The following is a 20622-nucleotide window of genomic DNA, read 5'->3' as shown; positions in this document are numbered from 1 at the left end:
TCTTCCAGAAAGACTTTCTGCCTGAATTCCCTTTACGCTGTCCTTAGGAGGCCTCTGTGCCCCATTTTCATAACCCCAGGCTCTAAGTTACCAAGATTTTCAAGCCCAATGAGGCCAAGTCTTTTCCCTCTTTGAAAGCAGTTAGCCGAGTCTCTCTCCCTCCTACCCTGAAGAAGTCCACTGCCACATGCTGGAAGCCTACGGCATCCACTTAATGGAGCCCTTAGTAGACAGTCAGTGGTGGCCACAGGCAAAGCATGCTGGGAGCTCAGGATGCGAGAAAAGAGAGATACCAAGGGAGAAGCCTGAAGTCCCTTGGCAGCTTCGTCTCCCTCCTACTCTTTTCTCTCCAAGCTCTATAGAACAGCTGGGAGCTACACCCAGCCCTTGCTTCCTGGTGAGCTCCAGAGTGAGTGGGAGGAACAAGCAGAGAGGAACAGGAGGCCAGGAGGGCACTAACCAGCCAGCATCCTTTAAAAGAGCTGGCAGAACATCTGAGGTTAGAGAATTCCACATCATCTCCTAAGCAGTCTTTGTGTTACAGAGGTCCCCAACACCATCCACCGGGAAGAAATTCTGGGCCTGGGAAGGCCAAGGAGTTTGGCCTTCAGTTGCCTTCAGTGGTCAGAGAAACATTTATCAAAATTGAAGCCAGGTGTACTGGCTTACCTCTACAAGCCCAGCACTCTGGAGAGCAAGTCAGCTTGCTCTATGTTCTGGGCCAATCTAAGCCGAAGAGCAAGACCCTGGTGGGAGGTGTGGTGGGGTGGAACCTACATTAATAATGACAGTGAAAAGAAGAAAAACCTACACTTGGCTAAGGCTGCATGTCATTGGTAGAAGGCTTGCCTAGCATATTCAAGGCCTTGGGGTCAATCCCCAGCACTGAATAATAAAACCAATAAACAACAATAAACAAAAACAAACAACAAACCTGTATAGTCAGACTATCTTCTTGAATGCCGGGAAATATTTCCTGATAGCACCAGCAGCTCTTTGGGTGGGGGAGGTCTTAATCTGTTAGAGGAGAGACCATATGGAGGTTTTAAAACAGAATTTCTGGCTAGTGTTCTAGAGAACAAGAGATGAGAGGCAGAGAGACCAGGAAGGGGGAGTTGTCCTTGTCCAGGCAGAAGATGGGTCAGATAGGGAAGCAGGGAGCTTTTGGAGGCAGGGATGCATGTGAGTAAAAATGTTTTAGGGGAAGGAGGGGCCGGCCTTAGAGATGGTATTAACACATAGGGAGAGGGCAGGGACTGGTCAGATTCTCATTACAATGGGTACTGTCATGGGATCTACTGTAGCCAGGCAGTGTTATGGACGCTTGGGATAGACAAAAACAAATGATCTCCTGTCCTGCCAGAGTTACAGTCTGGGAAGGTGACACTTTAGTCACTGAAACAGGGAAGAGAATCTGGTTTCAGGGGGAGACACTGAATCCTATTAGATACATTTGAAGTACCTGTGTGGTGACCAGGAAGAGGGGCCAGGCAGGATTGAGGTGAAACTAAAATGAGAGTCTGGCCTGACCGGGGCTGGGCTTTCCAGGTCCTGACTCCAGGGGTGGTGGAGAGGCTATCTTGGGCAAGAAAGCCCAACACAAAGAGAGACTGAACTATAAAGAAACCAAGTACATAAGGGCAGAGGAGAGGGAGGGAGGCAGAGAAGAGAGCAACGCTGAGAGACCTAGAGTGTGGGTCACCACAGAAGCCACAGAAAAATCCCCAGAGCCACCAAGAGAACCATTTCTATTGGTGACTTTTCTTGTTGCTGTGACAGAATACTTAATGAAAACAACTTTAGGAAGGAAGGTTCTGTTTAGCTGAGTCTGAGGATACAGTTCATCACAGCAGGGAAGCGTGGAGAAGGAGCGGGAGGCAGCTGGTCACACTGCATCTTCAGTCAGTAGATGAGAGAGCCTGGCGCTCACCCTGCCTTCTGCTTTCCAGCCCAGGGAACTGTACCTCCCACATCTACGGAGGCTCCACCCACCTCAGTTAACCGGTCTAGAAACTTCCCTTACGGACACTCCCGGAGGTTTGTCTACTAGGTGACTTAGGAATTTGTTGAATTGACAGTTTGTATTAATTATCATCACAGCATCTGACAGATTTTGATTGCAGAGATCACTTTACCATGGTAATTGGGGAAGCTGGGAGCATCAGGGGAATGAGGGAGACAGACCTCAGTAGGTTGAAGTAACTGGAAATAAGAAAGCGGGTGGAGGGACAGGGAGAAAGAGAGAAAGGAGTCTCACTTTGATTCCTTCTTTCAGTGTGGCCAGGATTAGGAGGAGGACGTCCAGTTGATGCTTTCATAGGAGACCAGGTGACAGGCAGAGAGAGAAGCACAAAGAGCTATGGAGGCCAGACCAAGGTGTGAGACAGTCGTGAGTGCTGGCAACTGAACTCTGGTTCTCTGCAAGACTAGAAAGTGCTTCTGACCACTGAGCCATCTCTCCAAGCCCCCCACTGCACCACTCTATGTGTGTGTGTGTGTGTGTGTAAGGAGTGTATGTTTTTTTTTTAATTGGATGTTTTACTTATTTACATTTCAAATGTCATCCCCTTTTCTCATTTCCCTTCCCTAGAAACCCCCTATCCCATCCCCCCTCCTCCTTTTTGCATTTATACCATTTTAATTACATGCAAGTATTAAGGTCAGTTCTAGGTTCAGGAACTAGTGATACAATAGATGCAAATAGTCAAGGAACAAGCAAGACAATAAACACAAATAGTCAAAGAGCAAGCAAGGCATTAAACCCAGTTACGTGAACACTCTCATGAACACTGTTTCTAAGGGGTTATCAGGATGATCAAAATATCTGAGCCTACTTCCCTGTCCTAGACCAAAGTCATTTTCATGTCTGAAGCCTACTTCCTTGTTCTGGCCTAAGATTTAGATTTCTGCCTGAAATTACTTCTTTGTTCTAGCCTAATGTCATATTCCTGCCTGAAGTCTACTTTTTGTCCTTGGCCAATGTTGTATTCCTGCCAAGCGTCCCATTTCCTTGTCCTTGGACCATGTCAGATTCTTGCCAAGCAACCCCAAAAGCTCTCTGCCTCTCCCTCTTTTTTATTTCATAAACAAGACTGAGCCTGTCTTAGGTCATTCTGCCAAGAGTGCATTCCTTACCTGTCATGGAATATGCATTATCAAAAGCAATGCACTTCTGCCTTAGGTTGGTAAGACTCTGTGCAGAATCTTACCAGTCCTTGGCTTGCCAGCCTATTAATTTAATAACTGTCTGGGGCTCCATATTCAGGTTCAAGCCATGTACTTTGGCTGCCAACATGTTGATTTAACATGATGGGCAGGAATAAAAGTATTCTCAGGACAAAAAGCTATATATGCCATTCTTGAAGCTTGATCAAAATAGAAATACTAACCTCAGGCTATGGATAATTTTATGAGCAGTATCTGCCACATCAACGCTCAGCAGAGCAGCATTCTTTAAATTCATAAGCTCACTATGCAAAGTTAAAACATCCAGAGAGGTGTTAGAATCATGCCAAATACACTGCAAGTGTCTTTAAACTTTTTCCTAATTATAATGACTACCACTGTAAATTTTAGAAGTAACACAAATCCTATGGTATTTGGCATGACACTCAAGATGTCTCCTTACTCTTAAACTCTGAGCCTCCTTCCAATAATTTGAATAGGATAAAGAGCATCAATCCGTTGTTCCAAATGCCTATCTAAATCCTCTTGTATATTCAACACATTAGTAACATTTTGTGCTAAATGATTAACAAAAGTCTTAACTTCTTGTATCAAAGCAATTGCAGAAGCAGTGGTGCTAGCAATTAATGTAATTAAGGCTGTTATACCAGCAATAATCAAGCCCACTACCCTCTTGCTTCTGCTTAAAGCCTGGCTCACTTCTTCCAGTACTTGCAAGCTTTTTTCAGAATACCAAGGTTCTGTAATACTCAGGGCAATAAAACAAAAGCTGACATGACAAATTTCAAAACACAAACACAATTAGGAGTTGTACAACCAATGCAACTTACATTAAATACTGTAGAAGAAACAAAAGTATTTTTAACTTGACAATTAAAAGAGCCTTAACACATGTGTTAACACCTGTTTGAAATCCAGATACTATCCCAACTTTATCTCTTGCTAACATAACAACATAGAGAACCGCACCTAATTTCCATATATATCTCTGAAAATGTCTAGATCTTGTCTTCCAAATGAAGATTGTTATTTCCAATATTGGATTGATTTCTAGAACAGTCCATGATTGATTCCAAATAACAGGTCACATTTAAGAAAAATACAAGAGTCATTATAACTTCTCTTTTTGATTCTCTATTCCACAAGGTCTAAAAACTTGAGGTAAGGCAGCTTGTCCCATCTGGTAAGCAAAGATGGGTCAGGAACATATATCCAATACAGCTTCTCAGTCACCACTGTCAGGGCATTCAGCAAGCTCACAGGTCAGCATCATTCTTTATCCCGGCATCAGCATGTCTCACCCATCGCTCTGGCAGCCACTAAGATTCTTCAGCATCCTGCAGAAAAAGACACAAACATGTCCTCTTCCTCATATTAAATACCTGATTGGGATCATGCCTTATGCCAGTAAGTGGATCCTTCCTTTTCACCTGTGCATAAGTATGCCTAGTTGTAGAATGCCAGAGACACTCAGCAGAAAGTTCCTTGGCACCCAAATTTAAAAAAAAAAAAATTAAATTAAATAAAAAATAAAAAGACCATGATTTAAATAAATTTGTGGTGTATGAGGATATACCTCCTCCTTTTTTATTTTATTTATTTTATTTTACTTTTAAAGTCAAAAGGAGTGGGAGAGCAAGAACCTCCAGCACATACACAAAATAAACATATTGCTTAAAACAGCCATTGTTAGTGCAGTGTTGCTTACAAGTTATACCAACTTACTTCCAAAGTTCCTCTGTATGTCTGTGAGGATGTGGTACTGGGACTAAACCAGGGGCCTTACAATGCTAGAGAAATACTCTTCCAAAAGCCCTTTGTGTGTGTTGTGTTTTGTGACTGACTCACTGTTGCCCACGCTGGTTGTGAACTTCAGATATCCCTACTCAGCCTCTGAAAAACACATCATGCCTAATCAGATTTATTTACTCATTATTTATTTACTTGTTTGTTTGTTTACTTTTTGAGACACACCTCTCTATATAGCCTAGGCTAGTTTCAAACTCATGAAAATCCTCCCCTGCCTCAGTTTCCCGAGTGTTTAAATTACTAGTATGTGCTGTCACATACTACTGCCAAATCATGTGTCGCTCTGTGCTTTTATTTACATGGGTTATACTCTATTCTCATTCTCACACTCACTATACTCATTCTCGATATTAGGTGTTGTGACGTTTTCAGGGCTGGATATTGAGCTTGGGCCTTATGGGTGTTAGGCGAGCATTTACCACTGAACTGCACAGCCAGCTGTGAGCTTCATAAGCACAGTTAGAGGAACCACGACCTTCAGGCTCTTTCAGGCAGAGCTACAAACAGCACCTTGTTGGGGGTCTCCTAGGTCCCTGGGTTCAGTCCTCATCTTCAAGATTGCAAATCCATCTGCAAGGCTCACTGTGGTTAGCTGAGTTCTGGGAATCCAGGACCCAGTGCAGACTCTTAGGAGACTCAAGAGATAAACAGGAAGCCCTGCTGATTCCTTTACCAGGCAATCCTGGAGCAGGACACTCCCTGTCCCTGGGCACCACTGGTAAGCAGAGTGAAAGAACACAGGGGCTCAGTGCTCTTCAGATGCCTCTTCCTGACAAAACAATGACTTTGCCTTTCATTGGTCTGAACCAGTTTTATTTGTGGAATAAAATTCAATACCTCAGAATAGAACATAAATGAGGAACATTAAAAAATAATGAATCAGGCATGTTGGACTGTGGGTCTTTTTTTTTCTTCCAGAGTCCAATTATCCTAAAAGCTGATAGGAAAAACAAGGCAGAGCCACTGACTACTTTCAATTCATATCTTCTCTCTCTCTCTCTCTCTCTCTCTCTCTCTCTCTCTCTCTCTCTCTCTTTTAGTTTTAGTTTTTTTTATCATGCACAGATTACAAAACCCACCCCTCTACTTTATACTTCTCTCTTTTGTAAAACTCTTTTAATCCTGTTTTTATTCTTAGTCAGAGTCCCACTATGTCCCCAAATAGTCCCAAACTAGATGCATAGGCAAGGCTGATCTTGAACTCCTGCATCTGTCTCCTGCTCCCAAATGCTGGGATGGCAGATGTACAGCACACGCCCAGTTTTTAGTATTTTTTTTTTTAACTAAAGACAAAAGACTCTATTTCTTACTGTGGTAGCAGCAACATTTAGTACTGGAGCATTTTCTGTACATCAAGTTCAGTGACACGTGTACACTGGTCTACCCCAGGTGCCAACTTCATACTTCAACATCTCTGCTGAAATCGCCCTCATTAACTGGTAACATTTAACTTGCTCTCCTCCAGACTTGGATAATCACTTCTACTTTCCCTGTGAGTTTGATTATTCTAGGTGCTTCATGTGAGAGGAATCAAACACCATTTGTCCATCTGCATCTGGCTTATTTGCTTCTCATGATGTTTGTAGGAATTATCCATGTTGCAGCCTGTACTGGGAACTATCCCATGACATAAAGATACATTGTATATATCCACTTCTAGCCTATGACATAAAGATACATTGTATATATCCACTTCTAGCCTATGACATAAAGATACATTGTATATATCCACTTCTATCCCATGACATAAAGATACATTGTATATATCCACTCAGCCAGGGCTGCACACAACTGTTTCCACCTTTTGGTACCTGTGAATTGCACTACCATGAACATGGGTGTACAGATGTCTATCTGAGCCTGTGCTTACAGTTCCTTTGGGGATATATCAAGAAATGGACTGCTGGCTTATATGGTAATTCTAGGTTTAAATTTTGAAGGATTTGTTCCTTTTTATCCCTAACTTAATGAAAGAGATAAGGCATGTGTTAGGGTAACTGTTTCCATAAATGAGATAGGATTCTTTGTAGATTGCTTAAAGCTTGTTTGGAGGGCGGAGCAGGGATCTGAACCTGGGTCATCTGGCTCTAAGCAAAACTCTCTATCACTGGTTCCCTATCTACATTGGCCATTTTAGTCTACAGCACCTGATTAGGGCTATCCGAGAGATACTCATTTCCTCCCGAGCATGTAGAAGACCCTTCATTTATGCAGGCCACCAATGTCTGTTTGCACTCATCATTGGCATTTGTCATTGTCACATGACTGATCTATTACAGTTCTCCAATCAGAGCTTGTAACACTTTCGTTTAACTAACCTCAGGATGTGACGTAGCAGTCTCATTGGTACATTTCCTCCCATTTGTCTTCCTCCAGCCTTCTCCTACAAGACCAGTCACCTTCTACCAAGTTTCTACATTTTCATATTATTATTATTCATTTTTGTGAATATGTGTGCAGTAAAACATGCAGGAGGCCAAAAGGAGGCATCATATCCTCTAGAACTAGAGTTAAAAGCAGGTGTGAGCCACCAAGTGGATGCTAGAAACAAAGCCTTGGTCCTCTCCGACAACACTATTAACTGTGAGACATCTCACCAGCACCTGGTTCCAACAATGCTATTAACCTGTGAGGCATCTTGCTAGCACCTGGTTTCCTAGAGGTTTGGTGGCTGACTTTGGTTTGGTTTTGAGACAGGATGGTTATGCTGCCTAGGTTTCCTGGAACTTAAATCCATGCTTTGTGCACACTAGGCAAGCACTCTGCCAAATGAGTCACACCCCAGACCCCTGGGTCCTAGATATTTCTACTTAAACAAATTCCTTCTTCAGTGTACGAGTAGTGAGGTATTGGGTCCCCATAGATCTTGATATAAAAGGTGACCATGATCTTTATGTCTCTGGGCTAAAATCAAGCAAATATCTCTGTTTAGCTAGTTCTCATCATTTTATGTTGAACGAATGAAAAATAACTGGACATGGATATTCTACCTGGACAGATGAATCTCACCGACCAAACTACAACGCTGCAGTGTTCTGTGCTTCAAAACAGTGGGAATAAGTCTGACACAGTGGCCCATGTTTGGAACTCTGGCATTCAGGAGGCAGAGGCAGGAGAATCACAGCAACTTCAAGGCCTATTTAGTTTACATGGTGAGTTTCAGGCCAGCCAGGAGAACATAGTGAGAACCTGTGACAAACAAACAAAAACAGGCTTAGAGACAAAAGTTAGCAATGAGAATGGCATAGGCCTATGGGCCAGCTAGAGATGTGAATAATCCAGTCTGATATGGTCAAAAATGTGATGCTGTGAAGGAGCAGAGTGATCTCTCCCCTCCCGACAGTGGGCACAGTGTGACCAGCTGCCTGCGTTCCTATCACAACTTCGCAGAAATGACAGACTGAGACTTGAAACTGTAAGATGAATAAACTCCTTTTTCCCCTAAGTTGCTTTGTCTCAGGGTATTTTATCATAGTAACAGAAATGAAACCAGAAAATACCAAATAGAATTGAGGCACCAAAGAGAAACCCTACTCCAGTCACTTCCTTTGAGACTGTAAGACACTTCACCTCTCTAAGTCTTATTTTTCTCATTTTTGAAAAGGGAATTATAGTTCCTGCCTCACTGGGGGTGGTTAGGGATGTGGTATGAAAGTCCAAGTACAGTGTCTAGTTCATAGGAGACACTGAACAGTTGATGGATGAGCAAATAAATCAGCAACCCAGCAAAAAAATGTGCAACCCAGAATCTGTTTAAAGAAGTAACATTTTAACATTTCTGTGCATTTTCTGTTATCCTGAACAGCTATAAGTGGTACCGGGGATAAAAACGAAGTATGTCAATGAACAAGTATGAGTCATGATGGAAATGTCTAAGAATCAGTTACTGGTTCCAACATCAAAGAAACAGTGAAATGTAAATGTAAAAATATCCCATAGCCTAGGACATGCTGTGCTGTGTGGGATCGAATCCTTAACCGATAATAGGATTCTGAACATTCACAGTAGAAACAAAACAAAATAAGACAGAAAAACTTCCCATAGGATCAAGTGATGCCAGGCATAATGTCATACATCTGGAATCCCAGAATTCAGGAGGTAGAGGCAGGAGGATCAGAAATGCAAGGTTCATCCCTGCTGTGTAGTGAGTTTGAAGCCATCTGGGACTATGCAAGACCCTGAATCAACACAAAGAGCAAAAAATGAACAACAAATAAAGCATCAAGTGAGAAGCCTTCTGTATCTTACATCTAGACCAGGTATAATCTAAATTATTCTAGGATCGTGGCTCTAAACATTGGAGACTGACACCAAAAGCTGCCCCCAAGCTCTTGTGCTAAGGTGCCAGAGCCTGACCACATGTTCCCCTGACATTGGAAGTTCTCCATGCTGTTGAGGCCTATTTCTCCAGGGAGGTGCTTGCCTTGCTCACACCATCATGTAACTTGCTGGTCAAATCCACCAGCCCGCCAGTCCTCTGCCTCATCTGCCTAGGGTGCTGTCCAGATGCTGAGAGTTGGTAGCTGTTGAACTTGCGTTGGAGCTGTCCAGCTTTGGAAGTCTGCAGCAGGAGTGGAGCATGGAGGGAGGACCTTGAAGCTCAGCTGACACTTAAAGTCTAGGACTCAGAGCCTCTGAGTCAAGCCAGCTTAGCCAACAGGGCCCTCTCAGAGGGCCCTCTCAACAGGCCATGCCCTACTGTACAAAGGAAACAGTTGAAGCCCAGATAGGACAAGGATTGGCTGCGAACATGTCAGATCTATAGTTTCTCACACATCTGTGTACTGTGAGCTCTTACTACATAGAATTAAACGCTTATTCACCAGTGTCTATTGGGGCCGCAGGGATACCAAGATCATGGCTCCTATTATATAGTCCATTTATCGCTATATTGTCTAATGTTTATCTCTACATGGTGATTAGCCATGGTAGCACTATTATCAGTACTGGACCTCTTTTCTCCAGATACAAGAGGCAGGTGCAGAGACTGGTGAGATGACAAACCTAGGGGACTGGAAGTAGTGAGAGAAGGGTGCCTAGGGAGGGAATATCTAAGATGGACAGGAAAAAGGCATTCACTAGAAGGGAGAGTTGGGAAGACAACACCATAGGGAGAAAAGCCAGAGGAATAAGCTTAGCAGGTGCATGTGGCTCACGGAGAGCAGCAGAAGGTTGGCCGGAAACAGTGAGTAAGGTAGGGTGGTCTGACTCTCAGGCCAAATATGTAGAGACAGAGCTTTACTGAGAGTCCTCCCAAAGGGTGTGGCCCATGACAGTCCTCCCAAGGGGTATGGCCCAAGGGAGTCCTCCCTGAGAATACTCCCAAGAGGTATGGCCCATGACAGTCCTCCCAAGAATACTCCCAAGGGGTATGGCCTAGCTCGCCAACTGTGCTGTACTTTCTTTCCAAGTGAGAGTGCTGGCCATCTCTCCCCATCTCAGCACCTCCGGGATTTATAGCAGAGACTGTTACAAAGACTCAATCACTGGCTGCCAAACACAAACCCTGCAGCCATGGAGTGCTCATACCTGCCTCCTTGTATATTTGGTTGAGGGTTGGGAGGAAGTATGGTTAGGCAGGGCTAAGGTGAGAGTCATCCTGTGCAGAACTTGCCTCAGGACGGGGCCTGACAAGAATCTGAAGAGAATCCGCAGCCCTCATTTTGCTGGGTAAATACACTCCATTCCAAACATTTTATATGTGGCATTGTCTGGTTTTAGAGACAGGCTCTCAAAGCAATCCTCCTGTCTCAGATTCCCAAGGGCTAGGATGTCACCCCACTTGACGCCACATGTGCTATCTTATTCGATCCTCCTAAGAACCTTCACATTACAGTTGTGGAAACTGAGGCACAGAGAAATAAGATAGCCTGACATTCTTCCCCAGGTTGTTCCCAGTGGGGACACTAAAGCAGACTGGAACTCAGGGAAGGCCTCTGCTCGGGAACTTTTCTTCCTCCTATGGCCTTGCCTGTCTTTCTCAGCATAGCATGAGAAACTATCATCTAACCTTCCTTTGCTCTTATGTGGGGGCAGACTACAGGGAGGTCTGAGATCTCCGCAGCTCTCCCTGCAACACACACACACTTTTGTGCTTGCAGGCATTTGCCTAATAACCCTCAGCTCCTCTCCTGTTTCAGTGTCTATTTCTTGGGAGACCTGGGCTGACACAGCTGCACAGCCGGGGGAGGCTGGCTAGACACAGACCACCCTCTACTCATTCCTGCGTGTGGCACGCCATCCTCCATGGCACAGTTGGGTGTATCTGGAGACATCCTAGAGCACCTGCCTGGTTTTTCCTCAGCTTACACTTGACAGAACTCTTAGCTTTTCTCCCTTCAGCAGCTCACGCCTCCTTCCAGAAGGAGTAGCTGGCTGGCTCTGGAACTGCAGAGAACTCCATGTACCTGTCGCTTCTTGCTTTTCCCCTGGACTTCAGATGGAGGAAGGCAATCTGTGTGGGTGTATTTCCCCCTTAGAATGGGTCTTCACGCCTGTTTTACATCTGCCTTTCAGTTTTGGTTTTTAATTGCGCTTCGGGGCTGCACAATTCCCTCTACAGTGATAATGTTCAAAATCTCCTGAGCTCCCACAGTCCCTATAACCTGAAAAACAAATGAAACAGGAAATAATCCCACAGATGGTGTAGACGCCCCCAGATGGGAAGGGGAACGCCATTCCTGAAAGGCTGCATAAACAGATTCTTTCTGCGAACTGCAGCCAGGTTTATAAACACAGTCCTGAGCATACAGAGCAATGTTCCTTTTGTTCTCTAGAAACAAAGAGGTACCAGACAAATATTTTCAGTGTGAAAAAATAATTATCTTTAATGGAGTCATTTTGTGAGTTCAGAGTTCCTCATGACTGGTTTCTGGGAAGCCAAATATATTATTAGCCATAAAATTGGTATAAAAGTTGATGTTACTCCCCTTACTTTCACAAGTCAATAAAGGGACCACTGAGTTCATACCTTGAAAATAATGACTTCCAAATAGCCATGGCTGTTCCAGGCAGAGGGGATGACTGTGGCCATTTTTAGATTCATGAGGAAGGTAAGAGGTCACCTGAATTTAAAATGTGCTGTTCAGCACTAGAGAGATGATTAGCAGAACACACGCAGAGCATGCTTGAAGACCTGCTTTCAAAACCCTAGCACCCACATAAAAATACAGGTATGGTAGCACACAGCTGTAACCTCAGGGCTGTGTTGAGAGGAGATAGGCAGATCCCCGGAGTTCACTGTTCAACCAGTCCAGCTATGGGCTCAAGGCTCGGTATAAGAAACTCTGTCTCAAAAACCTAAGGAGGAGAGTGGCTGAAACAGATACCTGATATCGACTTCTGACATCCAAATACACATGAATCAACATATACATGTGCACACACATGAATATGCACATACATGCTGCTTTTGTACATCCTGATACGATATACACCATAGTGTATATGTCCTGGTCTAGCCAATGATCACAAGTACTTCTCCAAAGGGCTGTCCACTCCGACCTCAGCCAGACTGTGTCAGGCCCAGACAGGCAAATGATGAACGGTCAAGGAAGCCAGCTGTAGCTCAGAAGAAGTGGGCATCATGGAGCCACTGGTTGTAACAAGAATGACCAGAAAGAAAGGATACTAGAGGCACAGATGTCCCCCAAGTCCAGAAATTCGAGAAAGCAAGGCTCTCGAAAAGCTGGATAATCAGCTACCACACATTGAACCAAACATCATAAAAAAGAACCCTAAACCTATGATTTACCCCCAACTTTGGTACCCTAGACCCAGATAATATACACTGAGGACTAAGTAAATGTTTTTTACTGTAAAAGACTGACTAATGGAGTCACAGTATAAGCTCAGGTTTTTGTATGACTGATTTCCAAGAAGCAGAAAACACTGTGGAAACAGCCTAAGTTATACAGACCTGGGACAAGAGCCTGGGGTTTCATCACAAACACCCAAGGCCCTGGCCGTGGTCTCTCCTCCTAATGTTTTCTTTGCTTGTTTTTTTCCTAACCCAGGTCCACTAATAACCCTCTGCCTATTGTTTTCTTAAATTAGTATTTGTAGTTTTATCGACAGTGAACAACAAAATCCCTTCTGTCATCCAACTACTTCTACGCCAAAGAAAGCAGTCACAGACTACAACAGGAACCATCCATGTCCCTGGAACCTACCTCCTTCCTTAAACAAGGCAGCCAACCCCAGATACAACCAAACAAGTGTATTCCAGTTTGAACCTCGGAGAGTCAGTCCTTTCCTTCTACCAGGTGGATCCCGGTGGAGAACTCGGGTCATTGGGCTTGGTGGCAATCACTTTTGCACACTGAGCCATCTCACAGATAAAGGCGTGAATGGGAGGGATGGAGAGAAGGCTCAGTGGTTAAGATCCCTAGTTGCTCTTCTACAGGACCAAGTTTAATTCCCAGGTTCTCAGTTCCTATATGGTGGCTCATAATCATCCTGTGACTCCATTTCCAAGGGTTCCAATGCCCTATTCTAGCCTCTGTAAGTAACAGAAATGCATGTGGGTACACCCATACACATAAAATAAATCAGGTTTTAAAAACATACCAAGGCTGAGTGAGTTGGATAAGTTGGTAAGCTGCTTGCTGTGCAGGCTTGAGGACTGGAATGTAATTCTCAGAATCCAAGCTAAAACCCTTATCTAATCCCTGAGCATACAACACATGCCTACTGAAACAGAAACCATAGCAAGCAACTCCAGAAGATCAGCATATGCCAGGAGAGATGAGAGCATATCAGAAACCAGGTAAGTCTCATAAATGCTCAGCTCACCACCAGGAAGGAGCAGGGTGCAAACTCCAGCCAAAGTGCTAATTCTATAATTAATCTTGTTAAGGACATCATGTGAAACACATACCTCTGTAAGATCAAGCTCCCTTATTGAATTTTTAAATAGTTGAGAGGCTGTACACTATATCATATGTGAGCAGGACTGAGAGATATATCAAGTCCTCCTGATCTGGCAAACTCATTGTTATTAATCGTTTCAGTCATCTGGTGGCAACTTCTAAGCCAGCAAGTTTGGATGAGATGAAGTTTGAAATCTCACACTTCTGCCTAGGATAGTTATCCTTGTCTACACATAGCTTATTGAAGAACAGATAGAAAAAAATCCTTGGGATAATATACTTGTCCCAGGGCCTTATAAAGTATTTAAAAGAAGGATGTATGGGTCCCAGCTAAGGATGTATGGGACCCTAATGATGGGTCCAAGAAGATCCAAATGATCAAAGAGTGGGAGTCGATGACTGAGAAGGACTCAGGTGAAATACACTCTCTCATATCTCGTGTTGGATTTTCAGTCAGCCAGTACTAAACTGACTGAACAACCACCCTCCATGGCAGATTAAAATGAGCCAGGACTCCAGGTCGTTAGGAGTCCTGACTTCTGGGGTATGATGTAACCAATTGAACCCATGTGTGTTTGCTGGGTCACCATATTAACAGCTGAGTCACTGGTGACAGAGACTGATTATATGTTATTCAGTGAGAGATTCTCACCTTGTTGTCTTGGTGGGTCAACTACTTCCCCAGCAAATCACCGGATCTTAAGGCCACCATCAGTAAACAGCTACTAGAAATGAATAGCATTGTCTCTGTCTTTCTGGAGTGTAATGTTTAGTGGCTGCTTGTAGACCTTTTCCCTGTACTGGTTAGGTTACAGAACCTAGCCAATCTTTGGATTGTCTTGTCTCTCTGGGAAGGTGACTGAGGAGAAAGTGTACCTCTTCTGATACATGGTCTGGCTGATGAAGTATCACATGAAGAAAAGTCTGAAGTAGTGTTACCAGATAACTATCATTATTCTTCCTAACCCAATACTCTCAGGACCAGAGTACCTACTGTTGGTATCCATAACACCTACAACCGTGCCAGCTCTCCTGACTGCGTAAGTTCTGCTATTTACCTCTTGGAAGACTGAAAAGCTTCCCATCAATCAAGGTGTTAACCAACCTAGAAACACTCCTGTTAAGTCTAGTGTCCAGTATGATGTAACTGTTTACCAAAGAGTTCTGGGTGAGCAGTCCTATATGCTAACATCCAAAACCTTTTATCTTTTTTGGTGGTTGTGTGGCTCAAATGAGAAATTTCTTCCATAGGCTCGTATATTTGATATTTGGTCCCCTGCTGCAGAGGGCTTTGTTTGGGGAGACTATAGAGCCTTTAGAAAGGAGGAGGAGTATGTCAACAGTGGGCCAGCTTTGAGAGTTTTAAACTTCACCCTGCTTCCTGTTTGCTCACTTGTGCCTCCCACCGCTGTGTGCTAACAAAATGTGATCAACCAGCTTCTTGCTCCTGCTGACAAGCCTTCCCTGCCATGATGGACTCCAATCTTCTGGGAGTATGAGACAAAATCAACTATTTCCTCCTTAAGTTGTTTTGGTTCTGGTATTTTATCACAGCCACCGAAAAGTAAGCAATACAAGTTCCGCTAGGAAAGACACTGTTGAAGTCAGCATCCACCTCTAACTCTATCTTCTCCAGGCACATATCACTGAAATCATCGCATGAAGAGTGCATGGGCTGAACCCAACATTTCAGGACATGACTGGTAACTATATGAGCCAGACAACCAGATTTGATGAGGACCGCTGGCCATTATCCAGCTTTTGATGGGTATCCCTTGATGAATTCAAATTGGACTAAGAAGTCATTGAGGAGTTTCTGCCCATGAGTTTCAAGTGCTAGTGGTGATTCAACATCAACTTGTGCCTTGTGAGATCTTCTGTCTTTCTGACTCTAGTGTCTATTTGGGAAAAGCACCATGACATCTATACCACAATTGGTCCTAATGCAGGGTGCCTCATGGGCCTGAAACGTCACAAAGTAGTCTAAGCTAGGTGACCAGCAAGCTTCCAGGGATCCGGCTGTCTCCACCTCCCATCTCATTGGGGCTGGGATTTTAATTACATTACCATACCTGGCCTTTTGTGTAGGTTCTGGAGACTCTAAGGTCTTGTCAACTGAACCATTTCTTCAGCCATGTTTGTTGTTTTGTTTTGTTTTGTTTTGAGATGGGGTCTGGCTATGTAGCCTAGGCTGGTCTCAATGCCACAACCCTCTCACTTCAGTCTCCCAAGTGTTTGTTCCACTAATGGCTCTACTGAGTCATCACTGTTTTGTGTGTGTGTTCGTGTGTGTGTGTGTGTGTGTGTGTGTGTGTGTGTGTGTGCATGTGTGTGTTTGTGTGTGTTCGTGTGTGTGTATGTGTGTGTGTGTGTGCACGCTGTATTTGTTTGCAGGTGCACTAGCCTGTTCATGCCCATGGTAGAGACTAAAAGGCATCTTTCTCTGCCTCTTTCCACCTTTTATTTTTCTTCGCAAGTTCTCTTGCTAAACTAGAGCTCACAGTGTTAGACAGACTGGCCAGCCCATCTCCAGTGCCTGCTGTCCTTTGAAGCACGGGCTGCCATGCCCAGCTTTTATGTAAGTGCTGGGATCTGAACTCGGGTCCTCGAGATTGCTCTGTACCCACTGAGCCATCTCCCCAGCCACTCCACGAAGTCTTGGAGCTGGTTGGTTATACAGCAATCAATATGTGTCGATAACTAATAAATACGTGATACATGCTTAGCAGTAAACAAAAATAGAAATTACAGGTGTTGGGTTTTACAAAAAGAAGCCAGGATATGTTTTGTAGAGCATAGTATGGTGAGGTGAGAGGGTGCCTCAGTGGGCCCATGCTGAGACATCTCAAACACTGAGGTGCCAGACACATGAGAACACGGAGCAGGAGAAAGGGGTCAAAGGGAGAACAGGCAGAGAGAGTAAGGGGGGGGGGTGTCAAGCAGCCCCTTTTATAGGAAGCCAGGTCTCCCTGGCTGTTGCCTGGTACCTGTTGCGGGGAGCCTAGAAAGAATGATAACAACAGGTTTTCAAAAGAGAAAAATAGAGCAAGTGAACACCCATCACCTAGAATAAGCACGGTTAGCATTGTGGTATATGACTCCTGTCTGTTGCTATATCCCATGGTAAAGGGGTCTATCACATACACCTTTTAGAATTCTATTTTCATACCAACACGCTGTAAAAGTGTCTTCCTACGCCTGTAAGTATTTTCAGCATGGCCTTCTCACCCCTTCTGACAACCCCACAAAGCAGGTTCAGAGAGGTAGCCTGATTAGATCAAGGTCACACCTCTAGGGACCCACAGAGTCCTGTGTGACTCTGAGTTAGCACTCTTTCCACCAGCGCCTCCAGGGCCTCATTAGCATCCCGTCATCCGCCAAAATCTGCTCTCCTTCAACAAGAACAAAGCAGAACCTTCATCTTATCTGAAGGAGAGCACCAGGGTTCAGTTTCCTCTTTCACTTGATGCTGAGAAGTGCCTCACTCCAGGGCGCTTCATCAGCTCTTCCTGTGACAGGAGATCTGGCTTCTGCCTGGAGTTTGGGGGTGGGGGGGTGGGGCAAAAGATAAACAGTTTCTCTCTCTCTCTCTCTCTCTCTCTCTCTCTCTCTCTCTCTCTCTCTTCTTTCTCTCTGTTTACTTCTCTTCGTCTCTGTATCTCTCCTCTTTGCCTTCTCTCTCTTACCCCCACTTCCTCTTCCTCTCTCTCCTCCTTCTCTCTGGTTTCTCAGTATGTGTTTCTTTCCCCCCTCAGTCTTTCTCCAAGTCTTCCTCCTTAACCTTCCTCTCTGTCCTTCTTCTCTCCTTTTCCTCCTCCTCCTCCTCTCCCCCATCACCCCGATGCAGACTGCTTGCTAGGCAAGTGCTCTACCACTTAGCTATACCCCAGCCTGAGATGTATTTTCTGAAGCCCAGATGTTTCCAGAGCTGTCAGTGCACATCCTTGTCAGCAGGAATGAATCACAGAGTAGTTTCCATTCCTGTGGAAAAACTAGCCTAGAAGCTTCTAGCAGTAACCTGAGCCACCTGTGGAGGCAGGGTGCATTCCCAGCTGCAAACGGCCCTGCAAAATGATTCCATGGAGGTTGGAGAAGGGAGCAAGCACACTATGACCAGATTAGCAACTGTGATTATTCACCAGAGCGAAAGGCTGGGATTCAAAGACAATGGCCTCTGACTTCTAGCAGTCAGAACACTATGGTTTTCTCATTTGTAGGATGGGTGATGTGTTTATAAAAAGATAAAGGGCGGGGGGATATGTTCTATGGAAGTGTGGTGAGGTATGGGACAATGCCAAGGCATCCCTTTCCCCTGAGGGACCAGACGCAGGATGATATAGTATAGTATAGTATAGGGTTTATTCAGGGCACAGGGAAGGGAGTTAATAAGGTAGTAGAGGCAGAGAAAGAGACAGTAGAGAAATAGAGGAGTAGAGGCTAGCCATAAGCACGTGGAGAGAGGAAGATAGAAAAAAGGGAGGAAGGAGTGAGGGGACAGAGACCAAGCGAGCCAGGAGGGGGCAAGCAACTCCTTTCATAGTGGGTCAGGCCTACCTGGCTGTTGCCAGGTAACTGTGGGGCAGAGCTACACAGAATGCTAACAATGGGAAGCCCATTAAGCCCTCTCCTCACAACTCAGGGCTGCTGTGAGGATGGTGATGAAGTAAACAAGCAAGGCCTGCAGACTCATCAGACTCATGAGGAAAGGTTGATGTGTTCTGTAATGCGGCAGCATGATGCAGCAGGACGGGTCTAGTATAAAATGAAGTTTATTTGGGACCTGGAAGGGGGAATCTAGGGAAGGGAGTAGAGGCAGAGAAAGAAATGGGTCAGAGAAGAACAGAGAAAAGAGAGAGAAAGAAGGAAAGAGGCTGGCTGGGAACATGTTGGTGTAGAGAGAGAGGGGAGGAGAGAGAGAGAGGGAGGAGGGAGGGAGGAAGAGGGAAGGAGGGAGGGAGGGAGAGAGAGATGATCGAGGGAGAGAGAGATGATGGAGAGAGAGAGAGAGAGAGAGAGAGAGAGAGAGAGAGACCTTTTATATGTGAATCATGCTCCTACCTGGCTGTTGCTAGGTAACTGTTGGGTAGAGCCTAGAGGAAACACTAACATAGGTGACTCCCAGAATCCCTGCAAGCTGTATCTTCTTAGACAAGCTGAGGAGCCAGGACATGTTAGTCCTCATTGGACAAACCAAAAGGTAGCAATGAAGTGAAGTAGCCTGGCTATGGAAAGCATATGATGAGGAAAGACTGACTCTGGGGAGTCCCTGAAAGTCTGCAGAGACTAGCTCCAATCACAGGAGGACCTCCAGAAGTTCCCTAGGCCATCCAAGGTCACACAACTGAAATTCATTATGGGGCCCTTGTGCTGCGAAGCAGGTACCCTCTCTGCCTTCCACAGCTGCTGTCTCTGGATTGCTTTCCTCTTCCTTTTCATGAAGAGAGGCAGGACGTGATACAAGAATGAGGAAGGCAGTCCTTCCCCTAGACAAGCCTAACTGCATCCTAACACATACAACAACTTACTGTCTCCACCTTCAGAGCCTTAGAGGTCTACACTGAATGTTGTGTGATATTAGGAAGTTTAAGACTTCTCTGGGTCTCCATTGTTTTCTCAGTGAAAAGGGTACTTTTCAAAAAGCTTGTGGGGACTGGGGAGATAGCACAGCATGAGGACTTGAGATCAAAACCCAGAACTCACATAGAAAGCCAGGTGTGGTGGCACATGCTTGTCATCCCAGCACTGGGGAGTCAGGGACTGGTGGATTCTTCAGTTTACCAGTCAGCTAGGCTAGTCAAGTCAGCAAGCGTCAAGACTATGAAGTGGCCCTGTCTCATAAAAACAAGGTGGATGGCACTGAGGAAGGACATCTCAGGTTGACCTCTGATCTCTGACCCCACATACATCACACATGCACACGCTCATGTAAAAGTGAAGATGTCTGGCAGTGTCTGGCAGACAGCATCACCAACTTGGCCACAGAATTAGTGACCCATTTCTCCGGACTCTGTACCCAGCCCCACACTTCTAACATTCTCATTGGAACCATGGAGTAGTTGGTAACTTAACTAACCCTTGTCACTGAGGACAGCTACAGGTTGAATCCATGGGGAACTTCTAGGCACAGTCTCCCTCCCTTAGGGTTCCAGTTGCCAAGGCTGCTTCTCACTGAGACCAGAAGAGGGTAGATCTGTTCTTCCTCTGGGCTGGAGGCAGTGTTCTGCTGACAAGGATGACCCTAGAAGCTAACACTCCCACCAGCACACAGGAGAGCTATGGAGAATAGAACACTCAAAGCCTGGCCTAGAAACTGCTCCCCAACCCTGGCAACCTAGAGCTCCTAGAATCAGCAGAGGAGGAGGGTCTTCAGCAAGCTTCCCAGAGAGGCTGAGCCCTCCACAGCAGACCTGGTGACTCCAAGCACCAGCAGAATTTGAGAGGATGCTGGAGGATCCAAGTTGAGCCTGGCAGGATCTACTGCCCTGCAGTGAAACCTCATCTTAGCTTTTATCCACCTGCATATAAAGCCTTTATCTTCAAACACTTTGCACAGAGATATGTATGTTTCCTATTGCACCTCCCACCCCCATCACAATTTCTTCCAACACAATCACCAGTACCTGGCAGAGAGCCAGCTGCCAGGCATTTAGTAAACGCCATTTAAGAGCAAAGACACTCAGCTGGATTCTCTGGGTGTTGTCAAATATACTTGAGAGTTCTGTGTCAGACTTTCTGATGCTGTCAGAAATACCTGATC

At 45.0% G+C, this 20622-nt stretch overlaps 1 long non-coding RNA gene across 1 annotated transcript; it reads right to left on the bottom strand.

Annotated features, from left to right (window-relative positions):
• Nucleotides 1-3987: 3987 nt before the first annotated feature.
• Nucleotides 3988-19061, bottom strand: LOC143438886 (uncharacterized). Its single transcript, XR_013107439.1, has 2 exons — nt 18924-19061; nt 3988-4523 (listed from the first exon to the last, which is right to left on the bottom strand). It is a non-coding gene; the product is annotated as an uncharacterized LOC143438886 (long non-coding RNA).
• Between the last annotated feature and the right edge of the window lie 1561 nt (nt 19062-20622).

The sequence above is a fragment of the Arvicanthis niloticus genome, chromosome 26 (genome assembly GCF_011762505.2).
Source record: "Arvicanthis niloticus isolate mArvNil1 chromosome 26, mArvNil1.pat.X, whole genome shotgun sequence".
Classification (NCBI taxonomy): Eukaryota; Metazoa; Chordata; class Mammalia; order Rodentia; family Muridae; genus Arvicanthis; species Arvicanthis niloticus.
The sequence above is the reverse complement of the archived record's forward strand: the minus strand, read 5'-3'. Positions and strand labels throughout refer to the sequence as shown.